Below are 24727 nucleotides of genomic sequence, written 5' to 3' on the forward strand. Positions count from 1 at the left end.
CACACACACATATCCATCAGCACGTACACAGACACAAGCAGACATATTTAAAGGCAAAGAGTAAGGGCAGAGATCTGATTTGTAGCAGTATGTTGTGTCACTGTGGTGCCAAATGCTGTTAAAACTGTTGCTGCAGACGCAGTACAATGCATCAGAGCCATATGCCGAACACATTGGTCTTCCCTCTCGGTAGTGCCATGTGGCCACCTGGAGCCCAGTCTTATTGTGACAGTACATTCTCATGACCACTGCTGCCAACATTCGTGTACAGTGGCCAATCCTTTCTGCAGTATCGCAAAAGTAGCATCCAGCTTCTCATAGCCCTATTACATGAACTCATTCAAACTCAGTGAGGTTCTGATAATGGTGTATTTGTCACTTTAATGGCATTCTTGACTAAAATTGGCTCACCACATCCACTCCAAAAGCAACTAATGCTCAAGACTATTACACTGTGTATTTAAAGCAAACTGATTTGCATCTTCAGAGTGATACTAGTAGTGTTGCTCTATTGCAACTGGAGTGAAATTTGAATAAATGTCATCTTTCAGATGTAGGAACATGCCTCCCAACTTCCATTTATGTCACACAACACCTTCTTGGTATTGTCATTTTTTCACATCAATGTATAATATTGTAATTTCAGTAAATCTCCCACAATAATTCTGTATTTATTAATTTATCTAGTGTGCTAAGATATCTGTTTCACATTATTTACTGCTGTAATGACCAGTTCCTATTAAGAAGGAAAATAAATCAAATAATACATTAACAAAAAACACCAAGTCTTAGAACTTAATCTGCGCACTGTATTATATTGCATAATACTATTTGTGTTTGTGCCAGCTAAAGTTTACCTCAAAAATTAGCAGAAAAGGTACACTTTGAGGGGAGTGGGGAATGCTGCTTCCTTAGTTACATTAAATAGCTGTTTTTTTCTCTTATTGGTATTATTTTAATTTTTGCATGAATAGCCTAAACTGGTATTTTTTTTTAAAAAAAAAGAGTTATCTACATCAGCAATAGTAGAAGTTTGTTTACAATACACTACAACATCTCATTCATCTTTAAATTTGTTTACAATATACTACTACACCTCGTTCAACTTTAAAATGAACTTAGAAATGTGCCACGTACATAACAGCTCTCTCCAATACCTTTATATAGATAATAATATAATTCGTAGAAGGGGTAGTTGATGAGGTATGTTTTGTTTTGAATTGGTATGGATTCCATTTTTTGTTGGTTTACTTTTGTACTAGAGTGCATAACTCCACCCTAAACACTTGACAAGGAGGCAAAAATCTACATGTAAAATATTTTTGTGCCTTGTGTTCTGGAAGTATAAATCACATTTCAGCTGAAATTGATTTTTAACCTCAGCTGTGGATATTGTTAAGGATTAAATTTTCTGGGAAATGTGAACAAGTATTCCAAGATTGATTTCTCACAGAAATATAAATATGTAACATAAATTATGTTCACATATGATGACTTTACTGGAGACCAAAGAACTTCTATGAAGGAATCAAAATGGTTTTCACAAAACCAATTGTGTGAAACCCCGCCTACACTTTTAGTTCATGAGATCCAGAAGAGATGTATTGCTCAGGTTGATGCTATGTTTCTTGACTTCCAGGAATCCTTTGATACCCATCTGCACCATCACATTGTAACTGAAGGAGGCACCTGTGAAATATCTGAAGAAATATGCAACTGCAGTGAAGGTTTTCTATCAAACAAAAGTCAGTATTCAAGATATCTTGAGATAGTGATTACAATATATACAACTGACCAGGCAGATAATGCCTGTAGATTTAAAGATTATTTGCATATCATGTGCAAAGATGTAACATCATTAGAAACTTGTTACAAAATGTACATATGCCTCCTAATATTCAGTGCTCAGTGCACGGATCACAGCTGGCTCTAAACATAAGTAACTTTAACATACATAAATCAAAGGTCAGTCACTGGAACAATCACAACCATCAAGTATCTTGTGTTTTCTGTACAGGGCAATTTCAGGTGATGTGGTCATGTGAATTTCGCAATGGGAGAGGCAACGGCTAGGCAGAGGCAACTCAAGATTTATTGGAAGAATCCAATGTAAGTTAAATTTATAGTTGAAAGTGGTCAACTACAAAACATTCATTAGACAAACCCTTGATTCCTGTTCATCAGCCTGGAACTCTCACCAATGTGGATTATCGGAAAAAATTTGAAGAAGAGCTGCACAGTCCATAATGGGTTTATTTTATTCAGTGTGAGAGTGTCATAGAAATGCTAAAAAAAGGAGGTATAGAGGGACGGTTTAGGGGGGGGAGAGAGAGAGAGAGAGAGAGAGAGAGAGAGAGAGAGAGAGAGAGAGAGAGAGAGAGAGACCAACCAGTAGTGGGAGGTATTATAAGAAAGACACTATGTATCCACAGACAACCAGACAACCTAACTCTCAAGTTTTTGAGGGCTCCAAAGAATGTTACACACACTGTTTCATTTAGTGTATGAAACGCATGTTCTACTTCTGGTACTAGCATGTAATTTTTGCTTGTCTGAAATTCTGTACTGCAAGTCTTCGTGAAATTAAGACTAAAATTACTTGTTGTGAACCAAGTGTAAAACATTTCAGGTCTTTGGTCTGGAAAAGATAAGTCTTTTTTTCTTTAGTATCTTTTTACTTGCAGCTTCATCTATGTACACATATGTCACATATATTGCACGCATTTCCTCCTCCTCCTCCTCCCTCAATCTGTCCGTCTCCTCTCTACCTCTCTCTGAACGCCTTGTCTGCCCCCCTCCCTTCTGTCGTTTTCCTATGTCACCGAGTTTTCAACCCCAACAGTGTCTCTTTTCAGACAATAAGTATAGTGTGTACCAAGTTTGGTTGAAATCAAAACAGTGGTTCAGGATGAGATGCGGAACACACACACACACATCTATCCATTTCCAAGTTTCTATTCTGTGACCATGATGCTCGATTTTATTTGATGAATGTAAGAATACGTCCATGTGAGACGGACACCATTAATGCCCTGACATTGTAATTTGCAAAATAGAGACCTTTGGCTCACAGATATGTCACATATACTGCACACGTTTCCTCCTCCTCCTCCCTCTATCTGTCCATCTCCTCTCCCCCTCTCTCTAATCACCTTGTCTGCCTCAATAGGATAATTCTGAAACTTACTTACAGATTAAAAATGTTTTCCAGACAGGGAGTGAAAACCAAAATTGCCTATCAAAGGCAATGCTCTTAACTGAGCTACCCTGGGACAACTCACGGCCATCTCAACTTTACTTCCACCAATACATCTCTACTATCTTGCAAACTCCACAGAAGTTCCCTGGAATACCTTGTAGGACTTGCAGTCTTGGAATATACAATATTGCAGAAAAATGGCATTGTGTCCAGAATTAACCTTTCATTCTGCAGCAGAGAGTGTGCTGTTTTGAAATATCTTGTCAAATAAAAACTGTGCTGGGCTTGGACTCAGACCCAAAAACATGCTTGTTGCAGGCTTTGTTCTTACTGAGTGAGCTAACCGAGCCTGACTCACAGCTCGCACTCACAGTTTGACTCCTATCATATAGTTTGATATGCCAAAAGTTTCAAAAACAGCAAATACTTCAGTGCAGAATAAAAGTCCCATTCTGGAAAGGATAATTTTTTGTTTAACTCTGCCAGGAATTAATTTGTGAACACTCATGTGTTTCTGCCTGGAAAATCCTTTATGAAAACCAATCTGAGTGGTGATAAACAAGTTCCACTCAGAAAAATGTGTCAGTATACTGTCACAGTCCACTCCCTGAAAGCTCCAGAAAAGACTGGAAAGTCTGAAATGGGTTAGCAATTGAAAGGTGGTTTGCTTTTTGTCAGGTAAATAGATGGGTGTTACTGCAGAATATTTAAGTCTGTTATTAAATATGCTTTGAGTCACTAACTGTGTACAATATAGTTTAATGATAATTCTATCTACCCTATTACAGGGGGGGGGGGGGGGGAGCATCACAAAGGAATTAGCTAAATGAGATGGAAATTGGTAGATGTATTGTAATGTACGGATCAACAAACGATTACAATTTATTCAAGAGAAAGAGTTTCACAAATTGAGTGTGTCAATAACATGTTTGTCCACCTCTGGCCCTTATGCAGGCAGTCGTTTGGCTTGGCACAGATTAATAGAGTTGTTGGATGTCCTTCCTGAGGGATATTGTGTCAAATTCCGTAAAATATCAGCGTGTTAGATCATCAAAATTTCAAGATGGTTGGAGATCCATCCCCATAACATTACAAACGTTCTCAATTGGGAGACATATAGCGACCTTGCTGATCAAGGTAGGGTTTGACAAGAATGAAGACATGTTGTAGAAAATCTTAACATGTGCAGATGGGCATTATCTTGCTGAAATGTAAGCTTAGCACGGCTTAACATGGAGGACAACACAACGGGCCATAGAATATTGTTGACATATTGCTTTGTTGTAAGGGTGCTGCACATGACAACCAAAGAGGTCTGTTGTGAAATGAAATTGCATCCCAGATCATCACTCCTGGTTGTTGAGCCATTTGGTGGGTGACACTCTGGTTGGTATCCCACCACTGTCCAGGCATCTCCAGACACATCTTTGGCCTGGACTCTTGTCTTCAGTGATGAGTCCCACTTTGAACTTAGCCCCAATAAGCTGTGACAGCAGTGGGATACCAAACCAATTTTCTCTCTCCATACAAAAGATGGATGGAAGTGTCTATGTTCCACATCTCCTCCTAAACCACTGATAGCCAATAAGTTTGAGGCGCTATAATTTCTGTCATGGCTATTTTCTGGGAACTAGATTTGGTTATTTATTGTTTAATAATGTTCCAGTTTTTTGCTTGATTTTTGAAGAGTTTTATTTTTGTTCATAGTACATTTGTTCCGCCTTTTTCAGTACGAGATTGAGGGTTTTGCAGCACTTGTTGTAATAGGGTTTCATCTCTTGGCTACAGTTAAGAATTGGGAACAGCTCTGTATTCCAAGCAAAAGACTCTTTAATTCCAGAAATAATCCACTCCACAAGTAATTCATTCTTTGTTTAATTGTACTCTTGTTTAGGGCCAACAAAGTTGACAGTGCACAAGAAACATATTTCAGAATATGTTAAATCAACGCTCAGCACTTCTCCTGTTTCTTTTCTCATAAGACTGTAACCAAATTATTGTTCGTGATTCTGAAACACAATACATTACTTCTATGAGCTATATCTTTGGTAAGCACAACACATCTGCTGACACTGCATCCACCTTTTCACTTTCCTTTACGGTTATTAGAAATGTATACTTGTTATTAGTGAGACATGTGATATTGTGATGGACGATATTAAATGAATTCCCTAGTAGCTGCTTTGGCTTTTTGCAGCAAACACATTGTCAGGATGGGATGCATACAGCTTTGGTCAGACTGGAGGCTTCTGGCAATTAGATGTGTAAAAAGGCTCTTACCACAAAATTCCATTTCATCAAAAGCTTCATTCAGGGCTTATCACATCAATTTGTACAGCTATCATTGCTGCCTCTGGATCACGAGGGCCCTGGGTTCGGTTCCAGGTCGGGTTGGGGATTTTCTCTGCCTGGGGACTGTGTGTGTGTGTGTGTGTGTGTGTGTGTGTGTGTGTGTGTGTGTGTGTGTCTGTGTCTGTGTTGTTGTCATCGTCATCATCATCATCATCATCATTCATGACAGTGGCTGTACTGGACTGTGTAACAATTGGGACTTTGTACAGGTGCTGATGACCATGCACTTGAGTGCCCCACAAACCGAACATCATCATCACTTTGTACACGGTAGATCATACTTGGATCATTTCAGCAACTATCAAAAAAGGTTGAGAAGACCAGTCTTGTTCATTGAATTTCAACAAAGCTCAAAATTTGCAACATTGCCCCAGAACCGATCATGGTTCTGAGTCAAGTGGAAGGATTGAACCAGAGACTTTGACAGTTCTGTGACAAGCTAGGCTGTGACTTCCTGGACATGCACCATAGGGTTGAGAACTGTAGTGTACCCCTAAGTGGGTCAGCCATGCACTGCACATCAGGGGCTGCTACCCAGGTGTGGGACACCCACACGGGTGTTTTAGATTAGGCGAATACACAAGCTGGTTAAAACCAGAAATTGAGAGCAGTAAGATTTTTGGGAAAAATCTAACTTTATATCGAAAGGATAGGTTAATGGTAAATAGTGGCATTCGCAGTAGACAAGAAACTCAAATCTAACAAGATATAAATTTAAACAGTATGCAAGATTGTTTGAGCAGGACTCCGTATCAAGCATAATTTTATAACTGGGTTCTTCTATCAACCACCAACTCACTGTCAGGTGTAACTGGAAACTTTGTAGAAAATCTAAGTTCAGTGGTACGTAAGGTCATCAATCATGTATTTATCATCAGAGAAGGCTTTAATCATTCAACAATCAATTGGGAAAATTACAATTTTCTAGTGGGTGAGGAAGGACGTCCTGTGAAACATTAGAAAATAAGTTCTCCAAGAACTACCAAGAACAGATTGTTTGGAAGCCTGCTCATGATGGAAATATATTGGATCTAATAGCAATAAATAGACCTATTTGGAGATGTTCACACTGAATCTGGGATTAGTGACTACACGGTAATTTCAGCAAACAACAATGATTGGCAAAGTACAAATGACAACTAAAACAAGCAGAAGTATTTGCATTGTTTAGAAAGCTAGAGACAGAGGTGGTAGTGTCATATCTCAACAAGAAACTCAAATCATTTAGTTCTGGAGAGGAAGATGTAGAAGAACTGTGGCTCAGTTTTAGATAAATAGTTGACGATGAATTTCTTAGATAGGTTCCTAGTAGAACATTCCATGACGGGAGGGACCCTCCATGGTATAAAATTACCATAAATAAACTTCTAAAGAAACAAAGACTATACATAACAGCTGTATAAAAACAAACAGTTGTAGATAGAGAGATTCTGAATTAATTAGGTTTGATTGTCAAGAGAGCAATGTGTTAAGCCTTAAACGACTACAGTAGCAAAGTATTATCAAAGGCTCTCTAACAAAAACCAAGGAAATTCTGGTCATGTGTAAACACTGTTAGTGGCACCAAAGGTACTGTCCAGACACTTAACTATGAGATAGGAATTGAAATTGAGGATAGTAAAGCAAAAACAGAAATGCTGGACTCGATTTTGAAATGTTGCTCTACAAAGGAAAATCCATGGGTAATGCTTCAATCTCATTTTTGAACCATTGTAAAGAAGACCAATGAAAATATTAATGCCAGTGGTGTTGAGAAACAGAAGAAATCGCCAAAACTTAACTAAATTTCAGGACCAATGGAATTCCTTTTAGATTCTACACCAAATTTGTGGCTGACGTACCTCCTTTTATTAACCGTAATCTACTGTCGAGTTCTCAAACAAAGAACTTTGCCCAGTAGTTGGAAGAAAGAAATGTGACTCCCTCCCAACTACAAGAAGGGTAGCAGAATGATACACAAAAGTACTGCCCAATATCCTAAACTTCCATTTGTTGTAGAATCTTTGAACATGTTCTGCATTCAAAAATAATGAGGTTGCTCAAATAGAAAGAGCCCCTCCAAGCAAACCGGCATTGATTCCGAAAACATAAGCATATGAACCCAACTTCTACTACACTCAAAAGCCATTTTCAAAGTCAAGCATCAAGTCAATCAGGTAGATGCAGTGTTTCTTGATTTCCCTAGCAGACCCACGTGTTATCAAAACTATAATTAAGTGGGGTATCAAGAGAAATTTGTAACTGGATTGAGGATTTCTTTGTAAGGAGGATGTAGCATGTTATTTTGAATGGAGAGTCATCAACAGATAGGAGCAACTTTGGATGTGTCCCAGGCAAGTGTGTTGTGTCCCCTGCTGTTCATGTTGTACGTTAGTGGGTGACCTTGTAGAAAATATTAATAGTAACCTCAGACTTGATGCAGGTAAAGATGAATTGTCTGAAAAAAGCTGCACATACTTTCAGTTGGAACTTGACAATATTTCAAAGAGGCCCAAAAATTGTAAATTTGCTTTAAATGTTCAGCAATGTAAAACTATGTACCTTACATAACAGAAAAGTATACTATGACTCCAATATCAATGAGTCACTATTGGAATCAGTCAACTTATACAAATATCTGGGTGTAACATTTTTTGGGATATGAAATGGAATGACGACATAGGTTCAGACACAGCTAAAGAAGGTGGTGGACTCAAGTTCATTGGTAGAATACTACGGAAATGCAATCAGTCGACAAAGGAAATTGCTTAGAAAACACTCACATGACCAATCCTGGAATATTGCTCAAATGTATGGGGCCTGTATTGCATAGGACTAACAAGATACAATGAACACATACAGATCGGGCCAGCATGAATAGGAGAATATCACTGAGATTCTGTATACTATGACTCCAATATCAATGAGTCACAATTGGAATCAGTCAACTCATACAAATGAGTAATCTAGGAATATGCAAGAACCTCCTATGCACCACTCCCATATGAATCACAAGGACAAAATTAAAGTAATTGCAATGTGCACAGAGGCATGTAAGCAATCATTATTTCTGTGGTCCATACTCATCTGGAATATCCATAATAACAGGTACAACCGGAAATACACTCTGCAATGCACTTCATAGTGGTTTTTGGAGCATGAATGTAGACACAGATGGGCATGCAGAAAAAAATAAAAACTAATACTTGTGCACACTATATGGTCAACATGTTTCAGATATAGAGAAGTTGACTCACTGGAGAATTATTCTCCTGCATGCTCCAGAGACAAGTTACCGGTAACCAAACACTGGAAACATATGTACGAGAACAAGTCAAAAATTATCTACACTTTTTCGATAATGTTTGTTACATTGTGCATGTTGTCTTCTGTCCTTGCACGTCACTGTTATACTGTTGCAGTAATGCTGTGACAATTTGATTTTATTTCCATCATTGTTCTTCCGTCTGTTGCAGATGTAGCATGGCAGCTCCATTAGAAGTGTGTATCAAAGAGGAACCACGGGCAGTGATCCGATTCTTCTGGTTCAAGGGTGTCAAAGGGGCAGACATTCATCGCAGACTATCATTGCAATATGGGAGAAGTTCATTATCACGTAAAACTGTGTTTTTGTGGATCAAGAAGTTTAAAAGTAGTTGAACAAGTGTAACACATGAAGAGAGAGCAGAATGGCCATCAACACTACAGATGACAACATTCAGCAAGCTCAGGAGATGGTTCTGGCAAACAGGTGAATCACTTTTGATGACGTAACACCCGCTTTGAATATTAGCCATGACTCCTCCCATTACATCATCCATGACGAGCTCAGTTTCCATAAGGTCTGTGCACGGTGGGTACCAAGAAGGCTTACTGACAGCCATAAGCTCACCTGTGTTAGGGTCTGTCAACGCTTACTCACTCACTTCAACAATGAAGGTGATGCATTTTTGAGCAGAATTGTCACCGGAGATAAAACATGGATGCATCATTATGAGCCTGAGTCAAAGCACCAGAGTAGGCAGTGGAAACACCCTTGATTACCAATGAGGAAAAAAATTCAAGACAGGGCCATCCACAGGAAAGGTTATGTTAACCATGTTTTGGGACTCACAGGGGCCCATACTGGCAGAGTTCATGGACAAAGGAACGACTATCAATAGTGTGGGCTATAGTGAAGTGTTGGAAAAGAAGCTGATGGGCCAGCAATTGCTGTCGAAGAAGGTGTCATTGCATGACAATGCACAGCCACACACAGCCCGTCACACTATTGAAACCATCAACAATATGAAATCTGAGGTACTGGAACACCTTCCCTACAGCCCAGACCTTGCTCCAAGTGACTTTTACTTGTATGGGCCACTCAAGAATGCTTTGCATGGTCGCCGATTTGCCTCTGATGTGGCTGTGCAAAATGTGGTGCAAAAGTGGCTTCATGACCAACCGCAAAGCTTTCATTTGGAAGGAATACATAAGCTCATTGGCAGTTGGGCCAAGAGCATTGAGAAGGAGGGAGATTACATAGAAAAATGACGTGCGTTGTATATCCCTAGCTTCATGTTAATAAACGGTATAATGAAAAGTGTAGATAAATTTTGACTTGCCCTTGTATATACTAGAATAGTTCATGCTTTTGAGGAGGGTTGGGGGAGGGAGACCCTGTACAATTTCTGCAAAGGAACTTCCTATTGCACAATTGGTGTAAAACAGAATATAAAGCCGTAAATAGAGACATTTTAAATAACGTGATTGGCTGTCAAAAGGGCAATGCATGAAGCCTTCAACAACCACAGTAGCAGAATCATTTCAAAAGATCTCACACAACACCTAAAGATATTTCAGACACATGTAAAGGAGACCATGACATTACTGTTGATGTCCAGACACTCATACATATATATGAACTGAAATTGAGTAAAGCAAAGCAGAAACAGAAATGTTTAACTCTATTTTAAGTGTTCCTTTAAAAAAGAGATTCAGTGAGTACTGCTCCAGTTTACCTCTCCTATACAGCAAGCCCATAAGGCCTGCAAGAAAGTATGTGGATCTGTGGCTGAGATATTGCCTCTATAAACCACAATATATTTTAAATCCCTAGAAAAATGTGCTCAGTAATTGGAAGAAAGCACAGATTACAACTGTCTATAACAAGAGTGGCAGAAGTGATTCACAACTAGCTTTCTGAGTGTTGACAGATCTTCAAACATATCCTGAACTTGGAGACATAATGAAGTATCTCAAACAGAATGACCTCCTCCGTGGATTCTGAAACACTGGTAATGAGAAACCACAGATGAACTTTTTCTCACATGACATCCTGAGAGGCATGTATTATGGCAATCGGGTGGATGCAGTATTTCTTGAGTTCCAATAAGCATTTGACTCAGTAATGTTCATTAATTAAAGTACTTTTACATAGAGTAACAAACAAATTTGTGACAAAAAGGATGAAGAATGTTATCCTGGATGAAGAGTCATTGACAGATATGGAAGTAATGATGCAAAAATGGTCTTCTTGCTTTAAATATCCTAAAATGTAAAATTTTTTAAAGCACAAAAAACAAAATTTTAGTAGCTAAGACCACACTAATGAATAACTGTTGCAATCAGTCACCTCATATAAATAAACTGGTGTAAACCGTGCTTGATTTGTAAAAAAAAAGAGGTTTTGGTTCTGAAACCTTTCCAGTTGAGTGTGTGTGTGTAGAACTAACCAGGGATTTTGTCAAAGTAGGCCGCATGAGTCGTTACATTTGTCTGACCCATGAGAGAAATCACAGAAGTGCTGAAATACCTGAACTGACAGAAATTCGAAAATAGACATCAAATGTCCTATGAAAGCATACTTATAAATTTTCAAGGACCAGCATTAAGTGAAGAAGCTACAAATGTACTACAGCCAATGTGCATCATTCTTGTATGGACTAGGAAGGCAAGATTAGACAATTCATAGCACTCAGAGAGTCATTAAGCAGTAATTCTTCCTACACTCTGTAGCTGAATAAAGTAGGAAGAAACCCTACTAATTGGTACAATTAGGGGAAGTACCCTCTGCATGCAGTTCACAGTGTGTGTATGTAGCTGTAGACACACATGTAGATATAATTAATTCACAGAGTATGGATGAAGCTGTAGATGTACCTGTAGATACAGTTAATCTGTATCTGTTTAATACTGTAGGTACTATAAACTGGCGTTTATTCTAATTTCCTATCTACATTTTAAAGCTGATTAGTACTTCATTAATATCTACTGTAAAAATATATGGTTGTTTTCTTGTTATGTGTGTATTCACCAGTACCTGGTTTGGTTAACAAAATATATTGCAAAAAATGTAATCTCACTGTAGCAAAGAGGACCAATAAATAAATAAATAGACATTTAAGAATGGCACTGATAAGTCATGAGTAGCTCAGTGGTAGAGGGCCAAACAATGGCTTGAGAGCATTTGAGTTTTATCTCTGTTCAGTCCTATGATTTTTATTTGTCAGTTATTTCTTTCAGCTCAGGAAAACCTTGTTAATGTGGAGAATGCTGGTTTTGCAACTTGGTTCAGAGTCCATATTAAACAGCAGGTCCCCCTACACATCTACCAACTTTAAGTCCTGATCAGTCAACAGTCTCACAGAATAAGAATTTTTTTGACACAAATATGTTTAGTAAAATACCAGAGAACAATACAGGAATAACAACACATTACAGTATTCACTGATTTTGCACAGATTTTGAGATAAATGGCTCTAGCTCTGACTATTATGCACAGTCTGTTCTTACGGAAACTGTACAAGTTGTCCTCTGAATTTTGCAAACTGCTATGGAATTCAACTCCTGCCTCAAACAAAATGACTTCCTCCGTACAATCAGCATGGATTTCAAAAACATAGGTCATGTGAAATAAAAATTCTGCTGACCTCCTGACAGCCACAGATTAAAACAATCAGGTGAATGCCATGTTTATTGACTTCTGGAAAGCAACTCAGTATCATACCAACACTTGTTAATGAAAGTACAATTATATGGGCTATCACACGAAATTTGAGACTGGCTTCAGGATTTCTTGGTTGGCACAATGCAATATATCATCTTGAGATGGGGGTCATCAACAGATATAAAAGTATATCACTATCCTAAATTTATACCACTCTCTCTGCACGAAACCACACAGTACCATCAAAAACACTAAGTTTCACAAGACTTTTGTTTTTATTCTATCCTTGTATATATTTGATAGTTTGTTCATTGTGACTCTACTGTGGATGATTTTTCTTTAAAAGGAAAGATTAGGAGTTTTAAAGCCCCAACAATGATGAAGTAATGAGAGATGGAATACAGGTGCAGGTTAAACTAGGGTCAGGAAATTGACTGTGTCATGTCAAAGAAAATATCCCAACATTTACCTTTCATAATTCATGGAAACTATATGAAATCTAAATATAGACCGATATGAAACTTCTTCATCTTTATCTTCCCTCTTCCTCAAAATAGTGATTCCTCTTATCTGGTCTGTGTGAGCCGTCCTTCCTTTTTAACCTTCTTCAGCCTATCCTCCTCTCCTACCCAAGGGAGGAACTAATAGGACCAAAAGTTTAGATATTTTCACATTTGCCTATCAGCAATACTAAAAATTTCACCTCCTGAAGCTTGAGTTTGAACCACAGACTGCAATCAACAGAAGCTCCATTTTATATTTCAATGGAGATTAGCTAGTTAGCAGTAATATGAACTTTTGCAAATAAATGATATTTTAGTCATTTAAAAATAGAGTAAAAGATGCATTGTAGACAGAATGGGAATTAAAAGCAGTTTCTCCATGACTAGATAGAAGGAAACAGTGAGAAACCTAAATCACTGGGGACTGGACAGGAATTTGAATTCACCACTGTTCAAACATAATATTAGTGTTATTTACATGTTATCACATTTAAAAAATAACAGAACAATGCTTAATTACACTGTTAAAAGCAATAAATGTTAATATTTGCAATTCAAGCACAAATGGAAGTATAATATTTTCTTCCTCCACTTTTTCAATGGACTGAATAAAACTGTTTCAATTCAAACAAATATATGTGAAAAAGACTTCTTTTATAGTACTGTACTTATTCACATATTGTGAATAGTTGAAGCACTTTCTGTTATCATGCATTTCAGTTCCAACTAATAATTTACATGCAAATACAAGCAACAGGAAAAATTTTGCCAATCATAAAGCAGATCTAAATAAAAGCACATGTAAGCTTCCATCATTTTCCATTTACAAATGAATAACACCCTGAAGCATAAAAGATTGATACCCTGTACCACACACCCAATAAACAACAACAAGACCACCACCAACAAAAGCACATACATGACAGCATAAACAGAATGGTCAAGTCTATGCCATTTCTGAAATACATGATGTTTTCATGCCATTCCACAACACACTTTCCCATGTTTTGAAATACGTGAAATAAATATTTACCTTTGGTATTCCAGAATTAATGACTTTTTGGTCTCAGCTTGTAAGCAGTAATTTAACAGTATCACTGAAGCTTTCTTTCCCCTCTAAATAGTTATCTTAGGGCAAAGTTCACACGCAGATAAACAGTTTAGTGTAATGAGTTGGCAGATCACTGGCATAGTGTGTTCTTGGGCCTCTTCAAATCCTGAAATACTATACCGATCGAGTTGTCTTTGTTTTGTTCAAGAAATTATTTGTAATTTATTGGAAATAATTCTTAAAACATTTGCAATTAATGAAAGTGATTTGCCAAAGAACATAACTTAATGTTTTCCTTACTGTTTATTCTTGTTAAAACTACACATTAACATTTGAGCTGAGCTGTATTTTCGACATACTTTAGGTGGTAAGCCAAGTGAGAAGGTTTTTTTTTTACATATATAATTTCATAATACGCATTAAGTACTATAAAAAATATTGCTCTTGGAGTACAGATGTGTGTGTTATGATGTGCTATTATTCTTTAAAAACAATTCATAGGTGAATTCCATGTAAAGTGCTGTGTACAAAATATGTATTCTCCTCTATCCTTCTTTCTTTCTTTTCTTTTTTCAATGGAGCTCTCATGGAATCCTCTCTTGACAATACGTATATTTTCTTTTTAGGAATAAATTATTGTTGCAAAAGGCTATTTAATGTATGATTTTAGTTTGACAAGACAATCTAAGATGATTTCTCAAAAATTTTAACTAGCACCCAGATTCATTTTTACAGCACAGCGTTCATAGTTACATTTGTATTTTCCAAATTATGTGTAAATTTTGAGTTCCAAAGGATAAAAATGACAGAATGGCCATGAGTAGATTAGGAGTGGCATGTTGGCATAATTTCTTTGACACATTTCCAAATAAAAATACTATCTTTACAGCAATACCACTAAGTACAGTGCCTGAATCTGTTTCTCTTGAAGAAGTATTTTTCCAAAATAATCACAATCTTAAAGTTTTTATTTGTAATGTATGTTATTCACACATTGCCTTTTTGAGAGGATTTATGTACCACACTTCTTCAAATCATGTAACTTTCGAGACTTTATAACTTGCTTTGCGCATCAAAACAAATGTGAAGTTTCATGATCCTTAAGTGTCTTTAAAAATAAAAATCATTATCTGTACTACTACCAGACCAGGTGTTTTATATATGATAACTTTAAAATAATTACTTTTTCTACTAAGAAAACAATATTGAGGGACTGCAACATCTACTATTGATGTAACAAATCTTAAATAAAATCATAACACGATAATTTTTTATTATCAAATGTAAATTAGCAACCACCCTCAGAAACTACTACATAATTTTCATTTCTTGTTATAAAAAACTTGAAAAAGGAAAGTCCCAAGGATCTGCCAAAAACCTCAGCAATATTCTGTCTTGTTTATATGCCTATTGACAATACAGTGAGTTGTAAACTTTACTTTTTCCATTGTTTAAGTTAATTTCATTTGCAGTTAGGTTATTTAGCTACTCAAATCAAATGTTTGAGAGATTTTGCTTACTGAAAAAGATTAAAACTATATTTGGGCCACAGCCTTGTACTAACATAAAACCTATATTCTTGCAACTTGGAAACTGAACACCACAAGAAGTTCTTACTCTTAGGCTGACTGATATGCTGAATTCTCATTCATACAACTTTATGAACAATCACTGTGGAAATGAGATTTTAGACAAAGGCAACTTGTGTTAATATTCTGCAAACTTCAGAGTATGAAAATACGTAGTTAACGTGTAGATTCATTATATTTAAGATGTTGACTTCCCCATGGATGCTGGTGGCACAGAAGGCCACACCGTAGGCCACATGGTGGCCAATGTGCTAACATATCTACTTATTACATGAAATGATAACTGCTACTGTATGTTAGGAAGATGGAACATATAAAAATGGTACCAAGGCTCAGCCAGCATACAAAACCTCAGACTAAGGCAAGAAGGATTCAAACAAAGAATGGTAATGTTGAAAGTTGGTAGCAAATGAAATTCTGGTAAACAACACAAGGTTGCATCCATTTAATGCTGAATTAGTGAAAGCAACAGGAGGGAAGAAAATGCAACAACAAAATGCAGTTGTAGTAAAAATGCAGCAAGAAAAGAAAACTCAAAATTGTAGAGCCAGGATTGAGAATGAAGGAGCAGAAAGGTGACAGAGAATGGTTATAAAGGCACTACAGAGACTAATGTCAGTTACTGAGGGCTGAGTGTGGTCCAAGATCTGACACAATAAAATTCATTCAATATACTGAAATAAACGTGTTTCATAGACTCTTTGTGTATTGTATTAAGATTTCACAAAATTACAATATTTAAAGCAAAGTAGTATTTGGTAGCAAGTACAGTATAACACATAGAAGGGATTTATAAAATTTAGGTCAGTTAGGCAAATGTCTGAAAATGAGAAATGTTGCAAAGATAATGATAGCTCTCCATTAGTTTGCTCAATAGTGCAGCCACCAAAATTATGAGAAGCGTGTAAGTATTATTTGCCTTGAGATTCTGCCTGTAACCTACAGGACAAAATTTGAATAACTGGCATTAAAGCACATCAAATGTTGTAATGCGAGTATCACTGTTTTTCACTAGTTGAAAATAAACTTGACATTATTAATACTCTGCATATTTACACGTGTCCTACATAAACAAAGAAAACAGCAAATACATGGATGTTTTAAGATCCTTAAATAGGGAAAATGATCAAGGAACGTGTGTTAATAGGACATATCTGATCACCTTTCCTTCACAGATGGCATTGTACTGTACTAATTATTAATGAAATATTAAAATAAGTTGATTAGTTTTTATATTTCAAACAGCTGAAAATGAGAGGATGGGCAGCAACAGAAATAAACAGTACATCAAAAATGGTCAAGTATGCTTGTGGTAAACTAAATAGTTTTTAAACCAAAGATTCCAGTCTGTCTGAAACAGAAAGTTTACAATCAGTGTGTATTATTACCAGTTTTGACAATTGCTATTAGAGACAGACTTTTAATGTAAGAACGACTCAAAAACTGTGGGTTGAACAATGGAGAGTGATAAAAAACTGTTGAGGTTGTCATGGCCACTTGTTGACATACTACCTGTTGGCTTTTGGCTCAGGATCTTTTTTTCTGACATTTGTTTAGTGGTTTTTCTTCCATAAACAGATGGTAATTGCAGATCCTGAGCTAAAAGCTAACAGCTAATAGATCAACAGAGATATGCATAGTGAGAAATAATTGGAAGACAGGATTGTAGAGAAATTGACATAGAGGTGCATGGACATGAAACTAGTCAGCTTAATTGTAGGTGGACCAAGAACATTCTTTGCTTGATTCCAAGAGTTGAGAAAAGACAGACGATGGCCTAGTGGACGATGAGTAGAAGCTGTTAAAAACATGTAGGATTGTAGAAGAGTATTACTTAAGACTGCAAACCATGGTAAAATATTGCCTTGTAGTGGATGTCAGATGGCTCATGATAATGATTAGGAATGATTATATTACTGTTGACTGAAGGCAAAACAGAGTTCAGACTAGTTATGTTAAGGAACCACTGATATAGTTACTTTCACTACCTAATAACGACCAACCTACTTTGCCACTGGCTTTCTTCTTCATGCTTCACTTTAATGTAACCTTTGAACTCCGTTCCTGGCACTATTTCGCTCATTACTTATTTATAACATGTGACCTATATTATTCAAATGTGAACCTGAGACTAGAATCAAAATTTAGTCATCAGACCATCGCCTGTAGTTTGATCCACATTATGCCTTTTCAGACACTACACAGTCACCAGCAAATTTTCAATGGCCGACAAGTTGTTATTCCTAAACATCACTTAAATAGTCTGATTACAGATTCTCATTAGACAAGTTGTATTCGGTCTATCCATCACTACCAAATTGTAGAACCGCATAGCCAATAGATAAGAAAGCTCATTGTGATCTCCAGCTATAACTGCTGAGTTGTGGGAACACAACCAACAAGGCAGTATAGCTACACATTATCATCTTTCTTCCAAAGACTAATGCTTTTTTAAGTAGGATTGGGCAAGTTATTGAGAAACATTAGATGTGGTACTGACAACTGCAGAACACTGCCTGACATGTGATCGCTACCAATGTCAGCCATAGGTGCTGACCTAGACCTTACTTCAGGGACTCTACAAGTAACAAAAGGCTTTTCCCTGCATAACAATGAAATACATGCCAGCATTTACTCTTTGCAAATAGCAGTGAATATACCTGCTCAAATTATTACCTATTTTTAAGTCTACCACAAGGTATAGGGTGGTAAATATTCTCACCAAAGAATCAGGAGAAAAACAATTATACTTGGTAATCCCAGTTGTTTACCTGTGAGACATGTATTTGCCACTGTCACCTTGAACTGACTTCATTAAGAGGCCTGGAAAGCCTCCATCCACTTGCTTACAGAATAATGGTGGTCACGACTAGAATTCAGTGTTCAAAGCGCAAAGGTCGAACAAGATGAATGCTTGAGATATTTGGCACAGCAAAAGATACCCTAGCACAGCTCAAACCTCGAGCAGAACACGTGTGGCTGGAGTGGAGGATGCTCACTAGTATGTAATGAAGAGTCCTCAAGCCTCCTGGTATCTGTCCGTCAGCACACCTAATGATAATTGGTCTGTAGTTGAAATACTGTGCATGTCTGCTATTGTCAAGCACCGGCTGGTCCAAATGTATTTCCACTGTTTTATGGTTATGCAGCATCACTCCATTCACACAGTAAATAGTCTCTCACATGACAGTTATGGTGCCAAAAATGCTCCCTGGGTGTTTGTCAGATATTTACTTAATATAAAAGCAGGGCTAGTTGCTTTATTCTTCATTGTCTTACACTTGTAACTTTCAATTACCTGGCCTTACTGAAAGTTCATAAACTTCAAAGAATTGTCAGTTCTCATAACTCACATTGTCTTGGTGCAAGATGTGTAGCTGAGATCATGGTCTACATCACATTGTCAAATTGCGTCCAGGTAGCTATAGTGTATGAGTTTTATTATACAGGTCTCCAACTTTTACATTTAATGTGAGTCGTCACCTATATTGTACTCTATTTCCAGGACAAAAGACCTGGCTTAAAATGGTTCATTTCCAACAAAATATATTTGTGCAAATGTATCTACCCAGTTTCAATCGCATGTACATCACAAAATAACTTTGATTCAATAATTCAGCAAAACCAGTAAGGTAATGCATATAATGAATATTCACCTTCAGTCTTGTTTTAGCAAGAGTGAATCAATATATGACAACATACCATCAAAGCTGTGAGGAATCTATGTTGCATTTTGCATCAACTTGTAAAAGTCAGAATGGTGTACTGTAGTTGCTAGGGAAAAAAAAAAAAGAGAGAAGTCTGCTTAGTACACTCTACTGACTGCTGTTTCACTTTTAACATGAATTACAATTTAGACTTTCTACAAAGAGAAGTTGCTGAACTAAAAGGGAAACTAGTACATAGTAATGATGAGGGTTTACTTTGCAATACCACCATGAAAACTGAAAAAAGTAGTACACCATAAGTAATTGAAAACATACATTGAAATCTACAGTACATTGTCTTCAACTGAGTGTGAAACATAATTACATCTTCTGTGTGTTCCGTATTTGTTTGTTAGTCCTGCATCTTTGCAAACATTCTACTTTTCTAATCCACACCTAGTGCAATTTGTTTCCTCTGAACAGCTCTTTTCCAATGCAAATTCTGATTACTGTATCTAACAGCTTAGCACTTGACAGTTTTGCTGAGCTTTTAGTACAGCATCTTAAATATAATCCTTTGAAAATGCTGCGAACAATTCCAATAAACATTAGCTACATGTACTTATGGGCTTCTTTTATACATGGGGCACTCAAATGAAAGTGATACCGATGGAAAAAAGTAAGTAAACTGTTTATTATGTCACAAGTAATCATCTTAACTGTTAATACATACATTGCACTGTAAGACAAGACTGTCAATGCCTTCATGGACAAATCCTCACAGTTGTGGAACCATGACTGTATCCAGGCATGCACCCCTTCATCAGAAGCAAATCAATGGCCATTAATGTCTTCCTTCAGGGCTCTAAAAATACAGAAATTGTACAGTGATAGATCAGATCTGTATGGAGGACATGAAAGGTTTTCCAAGCGAAACTTTTGCAGCATAATTGAAACAACCTGGGCAACATGTGGGTGGGTGCATACACTGCCAAGGTTATTTTGACTATGCTGCAGAATTTTCACTGGGAAGTCCTTACACATCCTCCATACAGTCTTGATCTCTCCACATTTGATTTCGATATTTTTGGAGCCCTGAAGATACGCATTCATGGCTGTTGGTTTGTTTCAGATGAAGAGGTGCATGCCTGGATACAACCGAGGTTCTGTAGGTAACCACAAATTTTTTTCCATAGAGGCATTTACTGTCATGTCTCACAGTGGGGTAAAATTATTAACAGTTATGACTATTAGGGTCTGAAGTATTAACCAGCTTACTTATTTTTTCCATCTACCTCATTTTCATTTGATTGCCTCCATATAATTTGTATTTGGAATGTTTCATGTTCTTTAATACTAAATGTTACAACTCCTCCAGAAACTGGAATGTTTTTGTTGTGATTGAGTGTTTGGTATGTTAGCTTTTGACCCATATACTCATAGTTTTACACCAAATGAGCACAGTGATCATCTCCTTTTATTTCTAAAAACCCGTTGTGTGTAAGATAATGCTTAGAATTGAACTCATGACAATATCTAGTACACCCATTTCTGTCCTAAGGGATGGTAACACAATGTCATGTAATGGGAAATATTAGATAATTTAAATTCTGTACATAGGAGTGGTGAGGGGAAAGTGCAAACGAGTCTTGAAAATAACATGTAACTAAATTTTGTGTGTAAGTCATGATGGTTGCGCACAGTTCTGATAATTAAAACAATGACAGTATTTTCTTCTAAGTGTGGAATAAGGCACAGTCTTAATAGTGTTCCGAACATCTGAAGCCATTCACTAGTAGTGAAATTTACTGTATCAAAACATTTAACCATATTGACCCAAAATATCATGTGCTTATGTCACAATGCTGACTGCACGAACTGCAGATGTATAAGTAAAGGATAAAAAAGAGACGTTCTCTCTGCACTTATATACACACTACCATTTAATGATTTTTCTAGAATGGTGCCTAAGCAAGACATGTATCAGCAAACCATTTTTTTCCCCAAATACCCTGTAAAACTCTGCAAAAAATGAAGAACAATATTAATTTATGCCTAGAAAAGTACAATTTACATCTGGAAGATCGTTTGGAGTTCAGTCCGTCCACATTAACAGAGGTTCAAGGGAAATAATTTAAGGTAAACAAGACTGGTCTCTACATAAACACTGTCAGTGAACTGTTGCATCAAAATTCACTTTACATATCACCATTCAGCTTTGATTTGCTGCCTATGTGCCCCAAACCTGCTTTTATATTTAAAAACCATTATCATTATTGTTAGTCTAAGGCATTCCAATTAAAAATAGGATCAACTTAAAGGAAACAAAAGGAAAAGAAGCAATAAAACAAAAATGCAAACAAAATCTTTTATTCAAAAATATTGTACAACAGTTCCCACAGCCATGACCTATTTCCGAGGTACAAGCACACATATACATTTCTCTGCAACTAATAAAAGAGGACTAGTTTCTACTGTGAAATGCATAACAAAAGCAAGAAAACTTATCCTGGTCTTTCAGTTAATTGTTAGGTGCATGCTAGGCAGAAAGAAACATTCACTGGTTAAACCATCACAAATCAAGCCATGTTACAGTTTTAATAACAAGGATATATTTACACGAAATATTTACAAGCTTTACAAAAATGGATAAAACATTTCTCACCTTACAACAAAAGTTATGATCACATTTTTTTAAATAAATATTATATCATTATGAAATGATCACAATATTGGAAATACTCAAGCACACAGTCAATTACAACAATGCTGTGACAGTACTCATGTCTCCTATATACTCCACTTCCATTACAGGATATTTCAAAGTAGAAAAACAAATACCAATCAGAGTATGAAAGGTTTAAAATGCTGGTGTCTGCAGCATGAAGATCAGTATGAAATATATGACAGCAATTTTGTATTACTCACAATCTCTTAACAAATCAGAATTACTATTTACCCTGCAGTAAATCTCTCTCTTCTGCATCTCATAAAAGTGAAGAAAAACATCTCAAGGATGTATATGAGAAGATTTAAGATAAAGACACATATAAGTTCTTCATTTTTCCTATCCACGAACAACTGTAAACTGAAAGTAGTTATCAACATAAACATATCTACTGTGAAGGATAAGTAAAAATTGTTTAGTGAGCCTGACAACAAAGGCAGAGGGATAATAGTGCACACAGAAAGTATGACACTTCTTCTATAATTCAGATCTTGTATATCTCCATCATCATCAAATAAATGTGCTTTTACTCAGAATTGTGACTGCACACTGTTTCAGCAGACATACCATCACACCATTCCTCAAAGTAATCAGTATGTTTTTCTCTATGAATAACATGTAATAAGAAAAGACAGTTCATAAAATGAAATGTTTCATCTTAGCAAAGAAGACACATTATGAAATGTCTACAATTCCCACTAAAGGAACAATAGCTAGCACATTCTTTACCTGTATTCATTGACTAGATGCTCCTACCAGTTTACCATTCATTATAAAATTCCAGTACTGTTGTGAATACACCTATGAACATGTAATAAACAAAAGTCAGATCCCTTATGATACAGTACCTCCCAAACAACTTGCATACACATTATATAAATTTTGCTGTATGGGCATGTAATTATTGAAACAAGTATATTTATTAACTCACCACCATTAATGCAACAGATTTTATTTTGTTAAACGTTCCATGCATACCAGTGTCAAGAAGACTGCAACCCACTGATGAATGTAAGGAAAGTAAGAATTTAATGCCTTGTTATTATCAAAGTCATATGAGATAAAATACTCAGCAGTGAAGAATGAAGGAAAGGACATGGTTGTCATTTCATTCAATAGTCACAAGTTATTTAAGAAAACCAAGTATACCTCTATTAGGGTGGCCAGATGGTGATTTCAACATTGCTTCTCTGAAATGCAGTCATTTAATGTACAACAAACTATTAATAACACACTTACAAAATATGCAACCTTCTGGTCATTGTTATCTGACTGCCAAATATAGTGTTTTTAATACTATAAAAACCGGACTATTAGGAGCTACTGTAGTTTTTTTCAAATCCAATGGATCTCAAAATGAAAGTCATAATGTAAGTAATAGAGGAGGAGGGCGAGTTTCTCTGGAAAGGTCAATTAAATTAGTTTGCATTTGTGAAACATTCTGGGAATCAACAACACAACCAGTATTTCTATGAACGACGACTTAGGATGATGCCCATGACACCACAAATGCCACTCAATGTGTCCATCCATTTCAGAGGTAATCCTCGAAATAAATAATTTTGTGGGTTATTGACAAAAGTACAAGATGTAGAACTATTATTTAATGTTTTTATTTTTATAGTGAGTAACAATGTGATAACAGAACATCATTCATAATTTTGTAACCATGGAAACAGCAATTGCAATTGTTTGAGAAAGTAGTTATGGACACAGATGTAGTTTACAGCAATCACTGTCATACTTCACTTTCTTTGGTCTAGTTTTAGCCCTTTAATAAGGTCACTAATTGGGGAGTTACACATTATAATGCAGGCTTATTAGTGATATTTCAAGGAGGTAGTCCAAGTATATGAGTTTTTAAGCAATAGGCACAATGACCTATCAACAAAAAACTCACTAGCAACAGCACTCTACTTGTAGCTCCTTCAGACATAAACAGTGAGACCCTCAGACAGGTCATCTGAAGGAAACTGGAAGTACTTAAAAAGCTACCAGAAACCTATCAGAAGAGTCGGCTCCTGCACATGATTCCAATAAACTTACTGTTTCATTACCTCACTGAGGTGAGATTTGAATTAAACGTGCCTGAAACTTCAGCAAGACATCGCTCTTCTCGGAAGTAATGGGGCTCCACGAAAATGTACACCTAAAATAATTAAGATGCTAAATTGGTACTGTTACTGTCTACATTTAAAACACTAGAACATATAATCTATTAACATCACGATTATAAGAATGACTGATTATCATGGAATCTGTTCAGTGATTCACCCCACCTTCACATTATAAAATAGCATTCTTAAAAGATGGCACAACATATAATGAACAAAAACAAAATTTGTACATGTCTTTTCTATTCTATTTTTTGTCACCTTCACCATGACTGACCACTGCTCATTTGTAATTCCTGCAGCAATGCTACTGTGAAAAAATATTTACACCACCTGATCAAAAGTATCTGGACACCTCGATGTAATGTAGAATTGACCAGCAGTTGTCACAAATGGCAGACCTGCCAGTAAAAGAGGGTGCAGTGACAGCAGAAAAGGTCAGTCAAAAAAGCTCAGGGACTTCGAACATGGACTGGTAATTGGATGTCACCTCCATAACAAATCCACTAGGGACATTCCAACCCTTCTAAAGGTGACAGCTGGTGATTACTGTGAAGTGGGAATGCAAAGGTGCAACCAGAACTAATATAAGACCAGGCAGACCTCATATATCGCTCATGAGTTCCAAAGAACTACC

At 36.6% G+C, this 24727-nt stretch overlaps 1 protein-coding gene across 2 annotated transcripts in view; it reads right to left on the bottom strand.

Annotated features, from left to right (window-relative positions):
• Positions 1 to 24727, bottom strand: part of LOC126361442 (calcium-independent protein kinase C) — a 219019-nt gene that overhangs the window by 172564 nt on the left and 21728 nt on the right. The window contains exon 1 of one of the 2 annotated variants that reach the window (XM_050007792.1): positions 13995 to 14091. The exons of the other annotated variant lie outside the window; for it this stretch is intronic. The gene's annotated coding sequence lies outside the window, so the exon portion shown is untranslated. Of the gene's footprint in view, positions 1 to 13994; positions 14092 to 24727 lie in introns of those variants that run through there. 2 annotated transcript variants of the gene reach the window in all.

This window comes from Schistocerca gregaria, chromosome 1, assembly GCF_023897955.1.
Source record: "Schistocerca gregaria isolate iqSchGreg1 chromosome 1, iqSchGreg1.2, whole genome shotgun sequence".
Taxonomy (NCBI): domain Eukaryota; kingdom Metazoa; phylum Arthropoda; class Insecta; order Orthoptera; family Acrididae; genus Schistocerca; species Schistocerca gregaria.